This window comes from Lygodium microphyllum, chromosome 6 (genome assembly GCF_053477565.2).
Source record: "Lygodium microphyllum isolate KBCC chromosome 6, Lygodium_microphyllum_v1.1.10, whole genome shotgun sequence".
Taxonomy (NCBI): Eukaryota; Viridiplantae; Streptophyta; class Polypodiopsida; order Schizaeales; family Lygodiaceae; genus Lygodium; species Lygodium microphyllum.
In genome coordinates, this window is record NC_141140.1 from 134,569,398 (window position 1) to 134,592,176 (window position 22,779).

General features: G+C 39.4%; 1 pseudogene; it reads left to right on the top strand.

The window, feature by feature from the left end:
- Positions 1-746: 746 nt before the first annotated feature.
- Positions 747-4,067, top strand: LOC148035164 (4-substituted benzoates-glutamate ligase GH3.12 pseudogene; annotated as a pseudogene).
- Positions 4,068-22,779: the final 18,712 nt, after the last annotated feature.

Here is a 22,779-nt window from a genome sequence, read left to right on the forward strand (position 1 = left end):
GATTTTTGGGATGTTTTCTTGCAAGAGTAGCTCTGGAACATCCTCAGGAAAGCCAAAACTATTTCCAGCTACTAGAATGATAGCTCAACAACCTATTGACACCATGTGGTTGAGCATGGCGTTTCGAAACATGTATGTTATAACCCTAAATAGGGATTGCCATTTCATTGTCCTCTTCCATTGCTACTATTATTGTGGCTTTATACAAAAGTTTTAAAGTTAAATTGTGAGTTACATTTACATGAGTACATTGTGTAAGAAATATCTTAATAATGGCCAACCTCATGCATGTTTATAGCTTTAAAGACATTTAACATACAATTAGAGGAGCAATAACCACTCTTAATACGTTCGACATGCCAAGAATAACTCATACCAGTACATGTCAAATATGTTCAATTTCTTACATACCCTATTTTTAAATGACTTCGGAGAGGCGAAGGAAATTGCAAACATGATAAACACTCAAGCTTGTTATCAAATAGTTGGTCAATTGGTCAAGTGTTTACAATATTCCAAGTCTGATCCTTACCTTGATAATCAAGGCACATGCATAATGAGGCAATATGGTTTGTGGCACTTCCTTCACTATAATACTAACATATCATACAACTAAATTCAATCTCCTTTAATCATTAATTGCAAAATTTTGTGATTATGATGATAGGGAGTTTTCAATCTCAAGCGATGCAAAGTGCCTAGCATTTGCACATGCTGCCAAACGCTTCAAGACAAAGGGAGACACAATGGCAGGTGGTGTAACTGCAAACTACTTTTGGAGTGATGCATTTAAGGGTAAAAGGAAGCCAAGGCCATCATTGGCAACATATGTAAGTCCCGACGAAGTAATATTTGAGCCTGAACCTCAGCAAGCCATATATTGCCACCTACTTTGTGCATTGCTTTTACCAAACAACATTGAGTTTTGCTCAGCCTTATTTCCATTTAGCATCATTGAAGGCTTCAAAGTACTTGAGACACAATGGCCACAACTTTGTTGTGACATTGGAAAGGGCCAATTAAGCCCCTCAATCACAAACCCATTATTGAGGGCCTCCATGAAAAGGCTTTTACATGGGCCAAATCCAAGTTATGCTAGCTTCATTCAAAAAGAGTGTGAAAAATCAACATGGGCAGGCATTTTGAAGAGATTGTGGCCAAATTTGAAGTTTGTACAATGCATTTTGACTGGCCCTATGGCATCATATGCACCCATGTTGCAATATTATTGTGGGGAGTTGCCTTTAGTTTGTGGAGATTATGGGTGCTCTGAATGTGCCTGGCTAGGGATTAATCTTGACCCAAAGTCACCTCTTGATAAAGTATCATTCACATTAGTTCCCAACCTTGCTTATGTGGAGTTTTTGCCTGTGCCATCTGATAATTCACCTTACTATGACGAACATGCTATTGTGGGCATTGAGGATGTGCAAGTTGGACAAGAATATGAGATCATTCTTACCACCTATGCAGGTATTCATCTACCCAACAAAATTGAAATGCATTGCTTTTTATGATAGCTAATTGAATGAATGACCAGATACAAACCACTATAGCCTAGGTCATGAATTGAAAAACGTATTTATACTCTTGACCTATGCATGTTAGTCAAGATTCTTGAGCATAAATTTGAACTAAATCAAAGTGAAGCGCAAATTCATAGTTCAACTAATTGAAGATTATAAATTATTTTCATTATTTCAACTTGAAATTGCTTGAGAGAGAGAGAGAGAGAGAGAGAGAGTAATTGGCAATACTACTCAAGGAAGGTAGCACATAGTAATCTAAAGCACCAATACATTCAAAACTTTACAAGTTTGTATATTATGGATGCACACATCTATTTGTGCATCCATCCATTTAAGACAAACAAATTTAACGTGCATCCACATACCCCCACAAACATGTCTTTTGGAATTCTAGTTTTTAGTGTTTATAGAAGAACCTCACAATGCAAGAAGCCCCTTATTGATGTGCAATTAAAAGTAGTAAGTGTGTAAAACAAGTATTGGATGTTTATATAGTGGTGTTGAAGATAGTCATCATGTAAAGAGATTCAAAATATAAAAGAATGGGTAAACTACACCATAAGTTAGAGAACTACTTGATTGCATTTTGTCCAAAGTGCCAAGGGGGTGTAAAGTTTCAAATATAAATGTACAAGTTTTCATATTTTCCATTGCAATTGCTAAATTTCCAGAAAATGGCATTACAATAAGCATGAAAACTTTAATGTGCCAAATCACCAAAACATCTAAGAGTAAAGATGAAACATTAGAAAGCTTTGCTGGTAGGTTAAACTTGCTCAAGTTTATTGGTTTCATACGAGTTTTGCTAGTCATGCTAGCTTCTTTGACCTTTGACATGACTTACCTCCTCATGTGCCATCTATGTCCACCATTCTGAATAAAACTTGCATCATCATCATCCATATACCCTCCCCCTCTTGCATGGAGCCTTATTGTGGCTCTGTGAGCATAGAGTACCCAAGGCTTCTTTATTAAGTTGTATCACCATCACATACTTGACAACAAATTGCCATTATGAAAGCCTCTTATAGTACTAAGCTCCTAGCGTGGCACTAGCAAGTGATTTATGAGCAACCAATGTCTTACCAGCAATAAATATGCCATAAATGACTCTCCATGAGCAAGAAACTTTTTTCAAGGGATATTTTGAGACCACATGTTCCTTCAAAGGTCCAACTTAGGATTGAGATACTCCTTGGCAATGGTAACTAGCTTCATTTATTTTTAGACTAAAAGTGATAGTAGATTCCCAAATAACTTTTTGAGGCAAATGAAAACCCTTTTGAGATAATGAACATGCATTGCATCACTTATCTAGATGTAAAGAATTCTAAAAGACCCTACTCCAAGTTGTAAACCATCAAGTGAGTCTCCTTGTAAATAATCCATCTAGTAGCCCTAAGTTCTAACTTAAAGGCATTACACACATCATGACCATCATTATGCGTGTCTCATTGGAATAAAGTATTCATCATAGAGAATATAAAGATAGGTTAGCACAAATCATATAGATCAACCAAGTGTCTACATATGCACATTGTGATCCCTTAGGACAAAATGACATTTTGCATTTGAGTGTTGATTCTAAAATCTTAACTTTGTTATATGTGTGTTGTGACTATATGGAATCCTTGTATTGAAGGGAAATTTAAACCATCTTCTTACATCCCTTCAAGATTATGTAATTGCATTAAGCGTCATTTCCTACAATGACATTACCTCTTTTCTATAAGAATTTCCAATTTTTTTCTCTTTGAAAAAACAAAATTTACCGTGCATGTTTATTTCATGTGACTTCAACACATAAGACCCACTTTTCTTGGCGCTTGAGTTGTACTTCTGCAGATTGAACCATTAAAGCTTCTATGATTTTGTGTAAGAAATATTTTACTAACCTATTTTCATATTTTTGTTGTGTGCATAGGGTTATATAGACATCGAGTGGGTGATGTGGTGAAAGTCACAAGTTTTTACAAGAGAACACCACAATTCTCTTATGTGATGAGGAGAAATGGATTGTTGAGCATTTGTGATGACAAGACTGATGAGAAAGAGCTATGCTTTGTGGTGCAAAAAGCAGCACAATGGCTTAGCACTGCCAACCTTCACTTGCTAGAATTTACAAGCCATGCTACCAAATGCAAGGATCCTAGACACAAACTAGTAGACTGTCCTATGGGATACTATGAAATTTTCTGGGAAGTAAAGGGGGAGTTGAGTACAACTGTCGCTCATAACCTGCTTCAACAATGTTGTGACATTATTGATCAATCTCTTGGCTTCTTTTACAAGAAAGGTCGACTTTCTCCCGATAGATTGATTGGTCCCCTTCACCTATTTATCCTACGTGAGGGAACTTTTTCGCTACTTGCCCAAGAAGCAATTCAACATGGAACTCATCCTCTCCAATACAAAACACCAAAAATAGTGAACTCCCCTTCTCAACTTGCTATCCTATATGATAATGTACTCAGTCATTTCCAGAGCCTGCCCATGCCATCACACCTTTTGAGCTCATTGGAAATTTCAATTCATTAGTGATTCTCTCTCTCTCTCTCTCATTCCTTTGCTTTGTGGATAGCTTGAAAGGCATATTAGGTTCATGTTCTTATAAAGTCAAGGGACTAAAGCATGCACAATATAAATATGATGTAAGAAAATGGGGATAGACTCAAAGAAGAATACTAAAATAATTCCATTCCCTCTCTAATTTATCAATCTCTTTTTGTTTTTTTAAAATCCATAAAGGATTTGCTCAAACTCATTCTTTGTCCTCATTCAATGGCCCTTTTTTTATTAATGACATTTGACATTCAAATATAGAGATTAGTTATGGAAATGTGGTGCTTCATTTTTAATGCTAAATGTTTAGCAGACATGGCATATTTCAAATTTTAATAAAAACAAGAAAATTGAAATTTTGAGAGTTCATTTTAAGATCTTTTGAATGTTTTTTATATATTAGCTTCTAGTTAGGAAATAAAACCAGTGGCTAATTTTCACATTTTTTAAAAATGTATTTTGAGGTAAATTTGAATTTTATCAAATCCAAAAATCCTTCCCTTTGAGCCCTTCTATTCCATTCCACTTCTCTTGTAAAATCCCCCCAAAAAAAAACACTTAGGTACTCCTTTCCTTTGAGCTCTTTTACTTCATTATACTTCTCTTAGAGATCTATTATATCTTGTCTATGCATATCCAGTCTACCTTCTCACAATGAAGTAGCCCATTTTCTTTGACCTCTCTTGTATCATTGTTTCTATTCACTCCACAAAACTAAAATTCATTTAGCTAAATTGTGTAACTCCAATGACATCTCTTGAATTTAAGCTCCTAATCAATCAAAAATTGAATAACATTAAAGGAGTTACACATTAAGCTAGAAGGCGAGCATGCTCATTTTTTCAAGAAAACACAACATGCTCCTTCTAATCCTTCAGTTTTACAAACATGTACACAGATGGTAGCATGTAGACTTGTGTGTGTGTTCAGGTAATATTTTCCTTCAACAAAACTTGAATCGTATATATTATTGAAAATTTGATAGCTTTTCTTAAATATCTAATTCAAAAAATCAATTAAATTCACTAACAATTTGATAAGAAACTATAATAAAAATAAAAATAACTCTAAATTGTTATGAGAAAATAAAAACCACACATAAAAATGATAAATTATATAGTTAATTTGAGTATGAAATTTTAAATAAATAGTAATCAATTTGAGTACAATAAAACAAGTCATCTAAATTTTAAACATAAAAATGTAAAAATCCTTGAATAGAATTAAGTAACTGCATCAAACACATTAAATGAAATATAAACTAAAAATATAAAAATAAATTTAAAATTTGTTTGGAGATAGAAATCTCACAAAGATTCTTTGGGATGATTTAGATAGAAGATAAAAGGTCATTGAAATAAATATAATTATATAATATTTTCACGTTCAATTAATGGTAATCCTCACATGATAAGTCTTTCTAGGCTTGATTGGTGAAAGGTTCGGTTGTTACTTACATCCATACAAAAGAAGAAGGTGAAAACCTTGCGTTCTAATGCATATTATAGGTATCATATGAGACCCAGTTGTGATCCTAATCACCCCTAAAAAGATGCTAGAAAAACTAAACCCTACAAACTTATATCAAATTTTTCATGGAAAAGCAAATGATCACAAGAATGCAAATAATAAAGGCTTCAAGGAACTCTAATAATTCAAAAGTAAGCATACATTACCTATACTATACTAAGACCACATATGATGCCACTATTCCATAATAGATAGCTTCATTAAAATATGTGCTAGTAAACTCCCTACGTACTAGGTCCCTTTTAGTAGCTTAGATAACATTACCATTTAGAGGAATCTTTGTCCTAGTCAAGATTCTAACAAAATTTGAAATTATACAGAAGCATAACCATCAGTCAAAAGGCTCTATATAAGTGCTAGGCTACAAAATGTTAACATACTAATCCTTGATCTCCATAATCATAGTCTTGAACAAGCATGATAATTTGAACCCATGCAAATCAAGATCAAAGAATCAAAGCTTTGGAGACCCAACTTAGAAGCCATAAAATATCCCAATTCTATATTTCAACACCCTCGTTTTACTAGTGGGAGGGCTACTAAGTGTGTGATGCATGTGAGTATGATCACATGTCGGAATTTTAGCTAGCAATATTTGGTCTTTCAAATATTTTAGCTAGCATTTAGAACCTCACACACAACAACACAAGTCGTATTGTAAAGAGAGCTAGCTTTTATGCCCATGGTGGTGGTTTGTGTGTGGAGATATAGACTAGTGTGCTTTAATCATGCAAGTGTCTGTATGTATATGTGCATGTATGTGTTGTCCCACCCCATATGTATGGGTAGGGCCACAAGATGGGGGAGCATGGACCACTGATTTAATGATATGGTTAGTGATTGGCACAGCAAAAAAATTCATTTTTTGGAACAAATATATCTAAATAAGCAATAGAACTTGACCATGCAAGCACTAGAAATGATCATGGGTAAGATCTAAGAAATACATGCTTTCTAAGACATATCATTTGGTCTATTACTGAATGCATTGATGCAACTTACACTTTGGCACGGTAATGTGTCCTTCTTCCATGTTGTGCTAGCTACACAATCACCCATATATGGTCTAACAAGCTTGATATCTATGTTTAGATATGTGGTACCAGATGTGTCAAATGTACTTTTTATTGATATGATGTGCAAAGGGTGAATACTCATGGTATCATTTTCTATTAACTCTTTGCTAGACTTAAGGCACTCAATGACAAACTAATTGTTAACGAAGCACAAATCATCCATATATCTAAAAGACAATTTAAAGTCATTCATAGTCTCAAGCTTTTTTGACATCCTATATACTTTTTTGACAAATTTAATTTCAAAGAAACAAAGATATAGATTACACCATAAAGGTGAGCATAAATATCCCTTAGGAATACCTTTAATTTGATATTTAATTGTTTCTCCAAACTTGACAAAGCAATTAGCAAGGATGTCTTGATTAAGTTTGATAAAAATTTCTAGTACAATCTTGATATCCCGAGACCTTTTAGCCATTGTTATACCAATTTAAGAAAATATTAACCCATTCTATCCAAGGTTTTTGGCATATCTGACCAAGCCCATAATAGATTCCATCAAACTAAAATGGTCTTCCGTGTGGTATATCCTCATAACATGATGTGATCAAAAGTATGTATGGAATAAATTTGACTTGCTAAGTTTATGAGGACATCATATTGGCTTTGTATAAATCGGTATGCATTTGTATGAATTTTGGAGAATGTGGCAATACCTTATGTAAATTTTCACTAAATCCTATAATTATGTCATGATATCACCTATCCTCTTGCTCATAATGCTAAAAATGGAAAAGACAATTAAAATTTCTAAATAATTATTACTAGGTTGTGTCTAGTAGTAGGCAAACTTATCCACCCTGAATTATGGTAATGTGTTTCAAGAGTGAGTAAAAAAAAGGGGGGGGACCAACATGCAAACCTCCATTCAACTGAATAGGTCAAAGATAGTGCTTACTAAGTTTCTGTAGTGTAAAAATTGTGTTGTGACAAATCGTATAGTCTTGCCATGCATTAATTTATGCATGCATAGAAAATAATCAATGTTAACCTCAACACAAGAAGAAATAGGAAAAAGTAGAAAAGTGCAAGTCAGGACCTAAAAGAGGTGGCCCAAAAGAAGGAAATCAGACACAATGAAAAAGGTAGAAAGGAGAACGACTAAAAGTGCATGGGCGACCTCAAAAATCAAGTCGAAGGTAAAATCACATTTTTAAATGCAAGACACCCTTGAAACTATTGTAAAAGAGCACCAGGGTCCCTCCTGTGCAAATTGTAAAGGTAGATGGGTGGTAGGAAGGAAGCTAGGAAGATAAGAGGACGATGGACAAAAGGGCCTTGGCCGGCCATGTAAAAAGGGGATGACCACCCAAAGAAAATAGGGTTTTGTATATAAAGTTCAAAAAGTGAATGAGAGCTCATTTCTTCTTCTCTTCTCTTGCTTGCTTGCTTGTGAGTGCTTGAGGGAGGGAGTCTGAGTGGGAGAGGGAGTGAGTGTGTGAGGGTGAGGGATCTTGGAGGTGAAGCCCTCCACCATCTCCTCTCTTCTTCTTCTCTTCTCTTCTCTCGTCTTCTTGTGCATGGATATGGAGGATGGAGCTTGGAGGAAGAGGCTTGAGGATGCTTGAGCTTGCATCAAGAATCGTGAAGCTATCGGTGTGTTTGAGAGAGGAGGCAACTCAATCGGGCATTAAGGTAAGCTCACTACACTCGTAGGGAGGGATAGTGCGTCGGCTATGTGAGAGGTAGCCATTGGTGCTCACTTGAAATGCTTGAACAATAAGTGATTAGTGGGTCTTGGCAGTTGAGCTTGAGCCCCTACATTTTGGTTCTGTTTGCTGGGACCAACTGATTCAAGCTTGAGCGCTTGAGCGCTTGAGCGCTTCAAATTGAGCATCAAAGTAAGAGTTTCATCCTCGAACTAGAGCTCGAGATAGATATGAGGTTTTGGTTTTTAATCCATGCTACAAGAAAGTATTTTTGGTTTGTGATGATTGGTTGAGTAGGAGAAATCATTTCAGTACTTTGCTTTTGATTTTTGTTGCATTTAGAGTAGGATAGGAGGGAGAAATCAGAGTGGAAAGCTTAGAGTTTGCTACTATAAAACAATGCCTTGTTTAGGCACTAACAAGAAAAAAATGAAAAAAAAAAAGAGTCCTCAAATATGTTGGGGTCGCAAGGGGAGTGATTGGGAAGGCTAAGGTGGTACTCAACAAGGTTTTAAGGTCCTGGGTGACCAAGGAAAGTCTCATTTGCAATCCTAGCTTTGTGAAAGAGAGAGAGAGAGAGAGAGAGAGAGAGAGAGAGAGAGAGAGAGAGAGAGAGAGAGAGAGAGAGAGAGAGAGAGAGAGAGAGAGAGCTTGTAGGTCATGAGTCCACATCGGATCAATTGGAGCGTGTCGGAGATTTCTGCGAGATTTAGGTATAGGATGCCCTTGGCCTAACCCTTGCTTGATTTTTTGAAGTTCTTGTAGGTGGCAGCGGCACTGGAGTGGAAATTTTTAGCAAATCGTGATCAACACACGTTTTCGACCGACAGAATCGGATGCTCTTCCCAATGTCCATGATTCCCAGAATCAAACGTCTAATTCCACAAATCAAACGCTCGAACCAAAGACCTTGTCCAATTATGAGAATTGGACACACCACTTCCTCCAAGAATCGGACAAGAAGAAATCAAACACGCCACTTCCATCCGATCGTGACAATCAGACCATAGAATTGGACCCAGTGACTTGTCCAAGACTGGACATACATTCAAATTGGACCAAGCACCCCTGTATCATTCCAAGAATCAGACATATTCCAATCGTACCAACCCACGTCGCTCGATTAGAGACACCTTATCTAATTGTGACAATAGGACCTGATCCTATCTAATTCCTAGAATCGGACATTGGTAAATCAAACTCTAGTAAATCGGACACAGCCTGAGAAAGAAAATCTAGAGATTTGACAACAAAACTCCGGGCAACAAGAAGTGTGACTGGCGCCAGAAGAACCCACCAAACGCCTCACATGTAGTTACAGACCTAGAAATCATGGCCAAACAGTTTGGAATCATGCAGTGGAGTGCTTCCACAAGCTTGATGTGTTTGGTGTTGTGGACTGGTTGTAAGACCCCAACTTGACCCTAAATAAGCTGAACAGAATAGCATGGAAAAAAATCCTATAAGTCAACGAGGACAACTAGAAACCGAACACACAACCCTATCAAGTCAACCCATAGACAATAGTGCTAGAGTTGCGTAGACAATTTATTTTCTCACTCACTCTAATTTCCAGCACTCAAAACACACTTAAAGAGAGCGAAGAGCCTGGTTGCACACAGTGCATTGAAAAGAATACACCCACACACATGTGCGCCTGAGTGAGGGTAAGTTGAGGACTGGTTGCAATTAATAAGGAACTCACATAGATGTTAAACATTGAAGGAACCCATTAGTAAGAGAAGATCCCCTGATATAGAAGGGTGATTGAATCCCCAAAAGTAGGACCAAGCAAAGAAAACAACTAAAAAGTCAAATACAACAAGGACAGACACTATCGTGGGAGTAGATCTACCTAGCCTCATCAACCTAATCGACAACTTGGCAAAGAAGGAAGTCTTGGATATGGAAGAGGGTAGCTCAGGTCATAGAAGCAGCGATGAACTTGACCTAGGAGATTTTCCTGAGGCTATCTAGCAGTTAGTGAACAAATACGATACTCAAACCCAGCTAGAACATCGTGCTAGACTTGCAGAGGACATCATGGCAGATCTTGAGGAGGAGAGGAAGCTAGCACCATGCAGGGCTCTACAAGGCCTAGCCATGTACAACCAAGATCAGCAAACTAGGAGCTTATGCCAAAGCATGGAAATGCGAGAGGTCTAGAGAGTACTAACCCTAGCACAAGCAGAAATCAATTGGAGAGCGAGAAACGCTACTACTAGGAGGGTTAGGAGTCAACCAAGGCTCTAAGATCCAATCAAGAATTCATGTGGTAGCGAAGTAGCTAGACAAATACCAAGCAAAAGACGACCCGTACAGCTTTGTGAAGCAGTTCGAGCAGGTCTGGTAGGCCAACGGCCTCACTGAACCTACTCAATGCTCCCAAGAATTTGGACTGTGCTTAGGCAACAAGGGCCAGTCGGACTTGGTACATGAGTTTGGACACTGCAAAGCATGTCAATTTCAATGGCTTGAAAAATATCTTCATTAATAGATTTTTTGAACCTGGGTACTCCAATAACCTACTAGTGCAACTCATGAACATCAAGCAAAGAGAGAAAGAGGATATTCATGATTATGTGACCCATGTGAGGAGCCTCTTCAAAAGAATCCCTATGGGCAAGAGACCAACGAAAGAGTAGTATCCACGGTATTCATCAATGGAATACAAAGTGAAGAGCTCTACAAAGCCTTGGTCAACAACTCGAGCTTATAGCAAGACACACTAGTAAGGGTCTTTAAAGAAGTTACTAGAGTGGATGACAGCTCAAGAAAAGAAGCTCTAGAGGCTCGAATCGAGAAGAGTCCACTACCACGAGTTTCAAGAGGGCCTCAACACCGAGTGAGAGAGCATGCCCAAGTGCGCAAGACAAAGGGAAGGGCACTGATTTAGGACAAGAGCTAGTAAAGATTAGGATATGGACTGCAAGAGATGATGAGATAACCAACACGGCCACACGTCCAATGCGTGCATTGTGGCGGAAACCACTTTCCAGCTGAGTGTCAGGACCCTAGGTCATGACCTTATACTAACTCCAGTAGGTTCCGGACATGACGCCATGCATTGCCAACTACCTCGAAGACTCCCATACCCACAGCCTTACAATCAACCCTACCTTGCGAACGGGCCACCAAACTTCTTTGGAAGGGGAGCCCCATTGGCTCTCCCAGGAACTAATGACACTAAGCCGACCATCCCTAGAATGGAGATAATTCATACATGTATTCCTAGACCACCTTGACCCTACATGACCCATCCACCAAGCAATACTCCAGTCCACTATGTGGACGATCCTAACGGTGGAGAGCCTTATGTGAACCCATACATATCGTACGATGAAGAAAGCAATGTGGTCCTTATGGACTACTGGATAGTTTCGGTAATGGCATTAGGTAGAGGGAGAGGCAGAGGCCTAGGAGCACAGACCCAAGAGACTTGCGATCACCCAGGACACATTTCTTCATGCTGCCCCGAGAGGGAGCAAGCAAATAGAGATACGGTTGACTTGAGATGCGTTGAGTGTGGAATCACTCATCTCTTTATTGATTGCCCTAGATGGAGGCCATCCTCAAGTTCAGCAAACAAGCAATTAGTTCCATTGGGGTTGTTCAGTGTCGAGACACTTGATCGAGAGGCCACGCCTATCCTATTGCATGTCATGACCCATGCGTAGGCTGGCATATCATTTCTAGGGCCTAGCAACCTTGGCGCAACCTTAGTTGGAAAGAAGAGTTGGAGACGGAGGAAGAAAAGGACGCTAAGATTGCCCTCAAAACCAAAATTGCCACAACACTGCCTGTTGGAAGGAAAGTCATTGACGCAAAGGAAGAAACATCGACTCCACTAATGGCTAAAAAGGGAAGTGCTAAGGTCGGAGAGTACCCCAACCCGAAGTTCCAACTCGAAGCCATCAAGAAGGTGAAATAGTGGATGAAGGAGGCCCTAGAGTACCTAAAAGACGAGAAGCCCATACTAGAAGATGAGATTGATGATCTCTCAACATAGGCATGCTAGTCTCTCTCCCACGACCAAAATCAAGGGAGGCGAGGGTACCACAAGCAGGGCCACCTAGACAAAGTCTAAATGCTTCAGGCTAGCAAACCAGTCAGGGCCCTTAGCCAAGAACCGCAGAATTGGGAGAAAGGAAAATGGCTAGCAACCTCCTTAATACATTGGTGACCACCCCTGTTTAGCCGACCTGCTTAGGCAACATCCAATGCTATGGCAGGAGCTAAAACAGTGGGTCGAGGAATCAGATGAGCTAGTTACCATAGACTTGCCTGACCATGATGCAGAAATGCAAATACCAAGTCTAATGTTGCACTCCATGCCTAAATCCTTGCACATCAATGCTTTTTGGGAAGGCATGAAAATGCATGCAATCCTGCTTAGCTGGGGGATGTCACAAGAAAGGGAATCGTAGACACAGGGGTAGGAGTGCGTGTGCTAAGCCATGCAGTACTCCAAACTTGGGGTAACCCACCGGTCAAGACTGCTAGGTTCAACGTCACGCTGACTAACGAAATGAAGGTGAGACAATTCGGAGTGTTGAAAAATTGGCCACTAAAGATCGCAGGAACCCAATTCTATGTCGACTTTATGGTCATGAAGGGAGTAGACTATGACATCCTACTAGGCCAATCCTAGATGTGCAATGCAAGAGTAGTAGAAGATTGGGGCAATGGTCTCATCTTCTTAGGCAATCGAATGGAGGTTGTAAGAGTAGAGATGGACACTTGGAAGACTATGTCGGTTGACCTAGATGCCATTTCCACCATGATGAAGGGTGACAGACAAATTAGGAGATCCTATGGGGCCCTTACCAAGTATATCCCGTGCCCCGAGGATGAGCGAGACTAGATGCATGTTCTTGCTACCATCAACTTGCCATTCTCAGAAAATGAGTATGAGTAAGCCATCAAAGCAATCGGCAAGCCCAAGGACACACCCTTAGTGCCAATCTACATGGTGACTGGAAGTCTACATGGAAGGCCCAACCCTATTAGCTCCTCGAGATCCTAGGATACTTGACCAACAAGTTGGCTGGCGATCTAGCAACTAATCTCAAGTTACTCCAAGATCTCTTAAATGAGCCTGCATGGCGATGTTCCAAGGTGCACTTTAAACTTGAAGTACAAGTGGGCTTTGATCTCTAACAGACAAGAAGAGACATATCAAAACTTGGAGAATGATAAGCAACTAGAGAAACACAACTTTGGCAATGAATACGAGGACTGCTACTCCTTCAGTGATGATAGTAAATGGAAAATCGATACTATAGAATATGACATGAGGGTCGTACAATTGAACAAATATGGGTAGACTCCAGACCACGCAAGTAGAGCACCCTTAGAATAGAGAAGGGAGTCAGGCACAAGGACTATGATTAAACTTGGTTGGAGTACACATGCACAATTGACTATGAGTAGGCAGGCTTAGCCCAACGGAGTGATGCACCACTGTTGCAAACAGATTCACCTTCTGAGCTACGACCACCAAGAGAGAGCCCCTCTTCTAGCAAAGATGGAGAGTTCAAATCTGAGTTAGAAGTTAGCTCATATAGTGATCTTGAAATACCTCGACCCCCCAAGACTAGATGCACCGAGGGGGACCTACCCGTCCACCTAAGACGTTGATGGTTAAGAGAGGAATGAAAAAAGTTGCCTAAAGAAACGTAGATAGAAGAGCAGCAAAAACTGCAAGACCTGCCAAATCAATTCACGAAGTTCAAAAAGGGAGATAGGGTGGTGATCTTGCTGGGAGCCAAACGACAGGGCAAGCAAGTGAACCAATCGAGGGACCCACCAAGGTCAAAGAGGTCAATTTAGCCAGGGAAGGAAAGACCCTACGACTTGTCTTTATAGCCGATGACTTGGTTGAGCAAGATGAAGCAAGTCTCGTTACTCTCTTGCGAGAGTATATAGACATCTTTTCTTGGTCCCTAGAAGAGCTCAAAGGGGTAGACCTGAGTGTGGTGACTCACAACATACCCATGACACTTGACGCAACATTGGTCAAGCAACGACCATATCCCATGAATCCAAAGAAGACCCATGCCATCAAGGAAGAAATTGATAAGCTAATGAGAGTAGGATTCATCTACAAAAAATTGAACACACAGATTGGGTTTTCCCCATCGTCATCATATTAAAGAACAATGGAAAGATTAGAGTCTGTCAATTACAAGAAGGTAAAAGCGACAACAAAGAGAGATAACTATCCATTGCCATACACCGAGCACATGCGCGAGAGAGTAGCTGGCAAAGAGGGCTACAGTTTTGTGGATGGCTTCTCTAGATATAGTCAAGTGCAAGTGTAATCTAACGACAAGGATAAGACCGTGCTCGCTACTGAATGGGGCATCTTTGCCTACATAGTCATGCCTTTTGGGTTGACTAACGTGCCAGCTACCTTCCAACAAGTAATGTGCAAAATATTCAAAGACATACTGAGGAGGGAGCTAGAGGTCTTCATTGATGACTTGTGTGTTCACTCTACTTGGAGGGAACACTTAGACAGACTTCAGTCTTTGAACAATGTCGAAAATCCCATCTTTCATTGAACCCCTTGAAGTGCCAGTTTTGGGTGAAGCATGGATGCATCCTAGGACACATGGTATCGAAGAATGGCATTTCCATGGGTTTCTCGAAGATCAGGGTCATTGTCGATCTTCCAACCCCAATTGATTACAAGGACATTCAGTGCTTCTTAGGACATACAAGGTATTATCGATGGTTTGTGTTGAACTATGCATTGATTGCTAGACCTCTATACAAGCTATTGATCATATTCAAATAAAGTGAGGAATGCCAATACGCATATGAGAAATTGAAAAAGGCTCTGACCACGGCACCAATTCTATGAGCCCTAGATTGGACACTCACGTTTCATGTGCACATTAATGCTCCAAAACTCACTGTGGGAGCTGTGTTGTGTCAACCTGGTGAACACAATGTGGATTACCTAGTGAGCTTTGCTAGCAAACAACTCATTAAGACCAAAATAAATTACACAACAACTGAGAGAGAGGGCTTGGCCATGGTGTTTACTATAAAGAAAATTTGGCATTATCTTTTGGCTACGCCTTTTACCTTCTTTGTTGACCATCAAGCCTTATTGTATCTTGTTAACAAACCATGCGCTACATAACACATCACTAGATGGCTACTTCTGCTTTTAGAGTTTGACTTCTCTGTGGCGGTGCATAAAGGAAAGCAGCATTACATGGATGTCCATTTGTCTCATGTCCTCACAGGATAAGTTATTGGATAAGGCTTTGTGGATGAATTGCCAAACGCGCATCTATTCTATTTATTCAATGAAAATGATTTTTTTAGAGCTGACATGATGCCATATTGGGCAAATGGCGTAGTTCAAGTGCTTGAGCATGGGCTACCGACAACTGATAGAAAAGGCCCGACTTAGGTGGCTCATCCTGAAAATCCAACCCTATCAACTGATGGGAGGCCAACTCTACAAGTTGGGGCTGTTGAGATGGCAAGCTCAACACCTGCGGACATTGATGATGGACCGCCTGGCTAGATGAGTCCGCACGTCTACACTTAGCACGTTGGTGGTCATCATGATACTCACATGGCCACTAACTTATCACTTATTATATTTAGTTTGTTACACCTACCTAAAGCTGGCAAAGATATAACGCCAATCGATTAGTGTAGTCGGTTATACACTGTTTGACTTAGAATGCCACTTTCCTTTATGTTGTATCTTATCTATACTTTGTGTACATTGTATAGTGTATGGAAGAAGAAGAAGAAGAAACTAGCAAGAAAACGTTTTGGCCTCCATCTCTCTTCTTGTGTTCTTGAGTGAGCTTCCTTTTGTGTATACAGTGTATGTTTGGCGCAGCAGCTCAAGCAAGTCCCCCCACCACGTGATTCTTGACATGATATAAGAACCGCACCACTCAGAGAGGCTGATTTTGAAGGCTGAAGTGAAGGAGAAGAAGCAAGGTTTGAGCAAGCAAGCAATGGGTAAGAAGCTCTCCCATTCTTCCACTCTCTCTCTTGGATAGTGCCTATGGAGGCACTGGAAGCAAGGTCGAGCAAAAATCTCAAATTGCTATGAGATTTGGTGTGTGAGCAAATCATAGTAAATTCTATAGATAAGCCCTTCGGAGCTACCTGTAGTTATTTTGGGCGTTTGAGGCCATTTCAGGCCCTGTTTTAGAGCCGCAAGGTTGCGGATAGCAATTTCAGGGTACATGTGATTTCGGCTGTATTGACCGAAAGTAGGTGCGCAGGTTACAAATTGCGAATCTGTAAATTTTGAGGTGTTTGCAGGAAGAAAACATAAGGTTTATCTACAAACAGGTTGCAGATTACTTGTACTATTGAGCAATCAGTGAAAAAGGTTTCTTGGTGTATTGCTGTGCACGTGTTGTGAAAGATTGCAGAAAACTAGCTTATTGTGTTGTATCCTTGTTTGTGATAATGGCAGAGAATAGTGGAAATCCCATTATTGAGAAGCTTGACAAGAACAACTAACCTTCATGAAAGTCTCGTGTGAGGAACTTTCTCATTGGAAAGGGCCTTTATGAGTTTGTTTCAGGTGAAGAAAAGGAGCCAAAGCTGGGTATCCCTCCGACTACAGATGAGTTAAAAGCATGGAAAGAGTGGAATGCAAAAGACAAAAAGGTGATGCACTGGCTATTTGCAGTCATTGATAATACTATACTGGGACATATCAAGAATGCAGAAACTTTACATGTAGCTTGGACAATTTTTGAGAGCATGTTTTCAGTAAATACAAAGGCACGAAAGATTCAACTCAAGCAAGAGTTGAATGCCTTGAAGAAATGAAAAATGTTTGTCAATGAGTATGTGTTGAAGGTGAGGAGCATTGCAAATGCTTTAGCAGCGATTGATACAATGCCAAATGATGATGATTTGGTTTCATCCACTCTGAGTGGCCTTAACAATGAGAAGGCATGGAAATCATTTATTACTTCAGTATATGTACGGAAGCCATTTTCAGATTTTGATGAGCTGATCTCTCTCATGATTACTGAATAGATCAATATGTAGGGTGATTCATTTGAAAGAAATGGTGAACAGGTCCAAGCATTTTACTCGAGTTCAGGAAGGGGACGTGGTAGATCCTCTTCGAGAGGCCATGGTATGGGACGTGCTGGTGGCAATAACAAGCAAAACAGGTTCAATCAATAGTTTGGTGAAATGCAGATTTCTGGAGGCAGAGGAAACTTTAGAGGCAGGGGGAGCTCTAGAGGAAGAGGTGAATGGCAGAACAGAGGCTCTAGAAATTCTACTATTGTTTGCTATTATTGTGGCAAAACAAGACATATTGCAGCCAATTGTTATGCTAAGAAGGATGATATTTGCAGTGGTAAATTACAGCAAGGAAACTATGCATCGTCTTCATGACAGAATGAAGACAAAAATGAGCCTCTGTTTGTTATGCAGCATATGATAAATGTAGTTACAGGAAAGGGGACACATGATGATGTATGGTATGTCGATTCAGGTGCATCGAATCATATGACCAGTCATGTTGAATGGTTTGGAGAGATGCATGACTTACAAAACCTAGGTTATGTGCAAACAGGTGATGATTCATGCCACCCAATTTCACACATTGGAAATGTTCCCTTGTCCTTGTATGATGGCCAGACAAAGAGTCTGACAGATGTATTACATGTGCCATCAATTACAAAGAATCTAGTATCTATTAGCCAAATGGTAGAGCAGGGGTTGCAAGTCTGATTCAATGCAAAAGGTTTTTTTGTAGAAGACTTTAATGATAAGTGCAGGTTGGTCGCAAAAGGAAGTCGAGTTGGCCGAATGTTCACTTTAGATGCTTGGAGCCCCAAGAGGAACACCAAGGAAAAGGGAATTATCTTGCAAGAAAATCTATCTTGTAATATCAACAAGCTTTTATTTCATTCTTTTGATGACCAAAACAAAGAAAACAACATATCTTTATGCAGCATCATAGTAGATTTCTCCCACGGATTTGATAGAATCAACCATAATCTTCAACATCTTCATAGAATCCATCAATATAACAAAGAAGACAAAAGAATGCACCATCTTTTGAATCGAAATCAATCACATATTATCCTTCTTCAATGTCTTCATAGTTCTCTCTCTCAATCTCTCATATACAGTTACACTGTTTTGATAGAATTGACTATCTCTGGCTCTCTCTCTCTCTCTCTATCAATAGTACCTCATATCCTCACTACAATACTTTCATAATAATCTCAATAATCCTTCTTAGGTCATGGATGCACCTCCCAAGAGGTATGTCTGATATGAAGAGTCACCAGAGCCACTACAATGTCTTTTCATAGCTCACTACTGTCACTGTCACTTAGTCTTCTCTTCATCTTCAGCAGCTGCTTCTTCCACTTGTTTTAGCTCTTTTGAACTTAGATTCCTCCTTTCCAAAGGTTAGAAAGCTTTCATTCTATAGAACACTTACAGAAGGTCTACAGAACAGTTATAGTACAGCACCAGAGTAGCTACAGTACAATTTATTTTAATGAAGGGTTCATTTTAAGAAATTATTAATAATGGGTGACATTTTATTAGGTTCTAAACCTTAATAAGAAAACGACGATTCCTTCTAAAAATTTTAATTAAAAATCATTAAGATGAAACGGTGCTTTAGCGAAACCCGTACTACGATTCCCAGACTAGGTCTCTAAATGCAAATTCCTTAATTAAAAATTAATAGTGATGTGGAGCGCTTTTTTGCCAGTGCATGCTTTTTCGTGATGTGGCTGGTTCATTTTTATTAACAATTAAGGTGCCTTTGAAGCGCACGTAACACGTGCAAAGTGAACGGTTGATTGATTTTTAAACTAGTAAATTGTGTGTTTAGGGCGAATGCGTGTGGAAAGGTGGGTGAATAAAATTCACTTTAGCAATTAATTGTAGTTAAGGGGATAATGAAAATAAATAAAGCTTACAAAAGAAATACCTGGTAGGGGTGTGTATGCAATGGATTGAAGGTGCACGGAGTAGTCCCCCAAAAGCAATGAATCCAGTCAAACAAAAGCAAAGACCACTGACTGAACAAAAAATAAAGCACCTTAGTGTTGTTGTTGATTTTGATTTTATTTTTATTTTTTATTTTGGATTTTATTTATTTTGTATATTAGGTGTGTTTGTTTTGTGTATATTGTTTGGTTTGGTTAATTGGTGTTATTATTTTTGTTCTTTTTTTTAAATTGTATGTGTGTGTTTTTTTAATAAAATAATAATTCAATCAAGATATATAACACATGAATATATTATGAAGTGTAAGAATGAATTTTTAGCCATTCAGCAAGTGTCCACAATAGATGTTAATTCAGTTATGATTTTCAACTGATTTTTTAGGATTTAAAAGGAATTTGTATGAAGTGTAGTATTAAAATTAGGATTTCTTGGCTTCAAAGAATATTTTTGTCTTTTATGGAAATATTTTTAAGTGAGAAATTAGTGAAAAAATGGCAGGGGGTGTGTGGATTTTTTTGGATTTTTTTTTAATTTTATTTTCTATTTTTACGAATTTTTAATGAATTTTACTCATTTTTCATATACTTTTGAATGAATTTTCAGATTTTTAATTTTTTGTAATTCTTTTGTTTTAATTTCCACCTTTCAAATATTCCAAATAATTGCAAAAATATTGATAAATTTTCAAAAAAAAAATCTGTAGTTTTTTTTAATTTTAAATGAATTTTTCGGAATCAACTAAATCAATTAAATGAGGTAAATCAGGGTAGTTGGTTAAGTAAGATCAAGTCAGGTCAATTAAGTCAGGTTTGTCTAGGTAGGGTAGTTAAGGCTGGGTAAGTCAAGTCTGGTCTGGTTAGGTTAGTTAGAGTTGATCAGGTTAGTCTGAGTTAGTCTAGTCTAGGGAGTTTAGGTAAGTTAGGTTAGTCTAGTTTAGGTAGTCTAGTCAGGGTAGTCAGTCAAGGCCTAACTAGATGTGGTTAGACTAACTAACTAGGGTTAGTTAGGGGGTAGTCAACTAACCATGGTTCAGTTAGTGGGGTGTAAACTAACTAGGGGTTAAGTGAGTAGGGTGAACTAACTGGGGTAAGGTTAGGGGTCAACTAACCCTAGGGAGGTTAGTGGGTAGGGAACTAAGCTTAGTTAGGTTAGTGATACTAACTATAGTTAGGTTAGGGGGTACTATCTCGAGTTAGGTTAGTAACTAAGGAACTAACCTTAGTTAGGTTAGTAACTAAGGAACTAACCTTAGTTAGGTTAGTGGGGTACTAACCCTAGTTAGGTTAGTGACTAAGGAACTAACCTTAGTTAGGTTAGTGGAGAGGGGTCAACTAACCAGGGGTGAGTTAGTAGAGGGTTAAGTAACCAAGGGTTAGGTTAAGGGGTGACTTAACTGAGCAAATATTCTCTGTATGGTTCTTCCGCAAACAGTAGGAACATAAGGCTCCAAGAATGGTTGCTTTTTGGGTACATTCAGTGGCTAAATGTCCCGCTTGATGAAACTTTCCACACCATGTATTAGAGTACATCACATCTCTTTCAGCTCCCACAGGAGTGGATATATTGGCGGTATTCACCTTCAGCGTCTGTAGCTGCTCTGTAATCACATCCAGAAGCTCTTTCTTGATACTTGCAACTGAGTTGGATAAGTATTCCTTCAGATTTTCACCTCCTGAAGTACTTGTAGTAGGGTTTTGGGAAGTGTTTGTAATTACTGCATAAACTGGTTGGGTAGATCCAGAAGGTTCTCTGTTTTGGCTCTAATTCAGAGCTCCTGTTGAGACTTGGGGTTGTTGATTCCAGTTGGTAGGGTTCCATTGTTGTTGAGTCACCATTGGAGGAACTGTTTGAGGCCACTGTTGTTGTGGTTGAACCATCATTTGAGGCACTGTCGTCTACAGTGACCACAGTGGGTTAGGTGCATTATACTGCGGCACTATTTGCATCTAAGGATAGGGGTAGGGAGCTGTCCCTGGGACTGCATTTGGTGGGTATACCATTCCAGGCATGGGAGGAGGTAAGACTCCTCTTCCTGGAGTCATTGACAGCCTTGCTTCAACTTCGTCATATAATCTTGCACCTTCCACTGCAACTTGCAGATTGACTGGTCTTCTCAATTCCATGAACTTGCGAACTTTTGGTTGTAGGCCCCTAAGAAACACTCCTTTCTGGATGCCTTCATCCAAATGATGGTTCTCCACGCTTGAATTTAGTGAGGAAGGCCAACTTCAGGTCGTCCCATGTGCCAAAAGTTCCTACTGCTTGTCTCTCATACCACTAAAACGCCGCGCCCTTGAAAGTGGCGAGGAATATTCCTAACCAATGCTGAGGGATTCTGGCATTGTTAGCCACACATGCTACCATGAACTCTGCCACATGAAGATCAGGGTCTTCATTGTACTCTCCCTTAAAAACTGGCAATGGGACTACATTTGTTGGCCTGTCATCAATATTTCCAGGACGAATCTGACTAGGAAGGGGACCTTGAGTCGCCATGGGGACTTCTGTAAAGAGTGTTTTTAGGGCGTCAAAGGAGGTTTCTGCTGCGAGCTCATTCTCAGCTTTGATTTTTGCCTTCTCTCTTCTCATGTATCTCTAGACTCGTTCTAACGCTTACCTCTTTATTGCATCATTCATCAAGGGGTTGGCTTCAACCAGTTGGTCTGGACTCAACAAGATAGTATCAGAGAGGGCTTCAGTCTCTGGGGGATTCTCTAGCCAACATCTCCTCTAGTTCCTTCTTTTTAACATCTCTGAATTCGGCTTTCAAACCACTATAGAGGGGAGGATATTCCATTCTAAAAGTATCAAAACTCATTCTTCTTAGGATCGTTGTTGTGTCATTTTAACAATGCTAGCTTCTGAGGGTTTCAACAGTGTATGTTGTGAAAAACACTCTGTCTACCAACTTCTAGTGGGTTGCTAATTGGACAAACAGAAGATTATCAGTGCACCAAGCATCCCACGTATCTTGTTGTTGAGCATCCACGAATAAATTCCAACTCTTTTCCTTATTGTTTTCGTGAACCTCTACAGACCAAGACTCCTGAAGCTTCTTCACAATCTCCTACTTGATGATGTATGGAAACTTCTCAATGAATGCCAAATCTTCCATGGATGTTCATTCTCTCTTTTTTTGCTCTTCAGTTTGTTCCCAAATAGTTTGCCACCAAGATGCAAGTTTCTACTGCTTCAACAGGAAGAGGAAACAGTCCACTACATAGAGCATGCATCATGATGGTGATATGTTTCCGCCATTATGGGATGAACTTCTTGTGGAAAGTGGCTTTGATAATGAGAATCTCCAACTCTTCAGTGGAAGAAGGAACTTTGCAAACTTCCATTGAATTCTCCTCTTCTTGGCAATGCCATTTCCTTCATTTTCAGCCTCTTCTGGTGCTTGTTGATGGCAAGTTTCCCCCGCTGCGCACCAAAAACATG